At 47.3% G+C, this 1,354-nt stretch overlaps 1 long non-coding RNA gene across 2 annotated transcripts in view; it reads left to right on the top strand.

Annotated features, from left to right (window-relative positions):
- Positions 1-6: 6 nt before the first annotated feature.
- The window catches only part of LOC109365164, a 2,753-nt gene continuing 1,405 nt past the window's right edge, over positions 7-1,354 (top strand). The window contains exons 1-3 of one of the 2 annotated variants that reach the window (XR_002110813.1): positions 7-99; positions 172-250; positions 566-673. This is a non-coding gene — a long non-coding RNA (uncharacterized LOC109365164). Of the gene's footprint in view, positions 124-171; positions 251-565; positions 674-1,354 lie in introns of both variants that reach the window. The other variant, XR_002110814.1, reaches the window with a different exon arrangement.

The raw sequence follows: 1,354 nt of genomic DNA, 5'->3' as shown, positions 1-1,354 counted from the left end.
TTGTAGCTGTTTTCTCTTTTTTGGCAGGGAATCCTGTCTGTACTTAGGGGCTGGTAGCCGTTTGTACCTGGAAGCTGCTTCCTTCACTTCAGAGTGTGGGTGAGCGTTGGTCCTTGGAATGGGGTAAGTGGTTTCTTTTTTTATTTCAGGGTTCTCATCTCCTCTTTTTAGCGGATCCTAATTCCATTGAAGGGCTGGCAGCTGTAAGAACAGCATCTGAACCTGGAAATAGCTTCCTTTGGGATGTGGGGTGAGTACTTAGAAAGGGTTGAGAGATTCCTGCTTTATTTCAGAGCTGTGAACTCTGCTTTTCTGGGGGATCTCAAGCTGGGTTAGAGCAGCTGTTTTAGCTATGTGTGTTGTTTTCTTTTCAGTGGTTCTCAGCTCATAATCTCCCATCTGGGCTTCAAATATGTTCTTTCTATTTCTCTGTATTCCCACTTCATGGCTGTAATTAATAGTGCTTTGTGTTTATTGCATCTATGCAGTGTTTTTTAAGGGCATTCTCTGCATCTTTGTACTGTTTTCAATTACGTTCTGTGTCTCTTCTGATTTCATTTTGCAGCATGATGGGGTTTAAGGATTACCTGGGCTCCTCCAATCAGCGGTGTGAGATCTGTGCGGCAGGTAACGAACACCATGAGCCCTATGTTGGTGCACTGCTTGTACGCAGGTAGGTTTGCGATGCGGTCCGACTCCCCCACGGTGAACATCCACAGCTGGATCAGGTTGCTCAGAGTCTGACCCAGCCTTGCCTTGAAAGAGGCAGCGCATCCACCATGTCTCTGGCAACCTGTTCCACTGCCTCACCACCCTCTCTGTGGAAGACATTTTCTTTAGATTTAACCTCAATTTTCCCTTGTTCTTTCCTTTAGCTATTGAAAGGCTGTTACCAGGTCTCCTTGGAGCCTTCACTTTTCCAGGCTGAACAGCCCAGCTCTCCCTTCTTAAAGCAGAGGTGTTCCATCCTTAGGTTCATGTTTGTGGCTGTACTCTAGATGTGCTCCCACTGCTCCATGTGTCCCTGCACTGAGGACCCCATGTCTGGGTGCAGCACTGCAGGTGAGGCCTGACTAAGATGATCAGAGGGCTGGAGCACTTCCTATGAAGAAAGTTTGAGGAAACTGGGGTTGTTTTTCTTGGAGAAGAGAAAGCTCTGGGGAGACCTCATCACAGCCTTCCAATACTCAAAGGAAGTACATAAGCAGGAGGGGGGATGGCTGTTTATGAGGGTGGATAGCGATACGACAAGGGGAATGGTTTTAAACGGAGTACAGGGGAGGTTTAGGTTGGTTATTAGGAGGAAGCTTTTTGTACAGAGGGTGCTGACTCACTGGAACGTGTGCTTTAGAGT

Source organism: Meleagris gallopavo, unplaced genomic scaffold, assembly GCF_000146605.3.
Source record: "Meleagris gallopavo isolate NT-WF06-2002-E0010 breed Aviagen turkey brand Nicholas breeding stock unplaced genomic scaffold, Turkey_5.1 ChrUn_random_7180001957416, whole genome shotgun sequence".
NCBI lineage: Eukaryota > Metazoa > Chordata > Aves > Galliformes > Phasianidae > Meleagris > Meleagris gallopavo.
The sequence above is the reverse complement of the archived record's forward strand: the minus strand, read 5'-3'. Positions and strand labels throughout refer to the sequence as shown.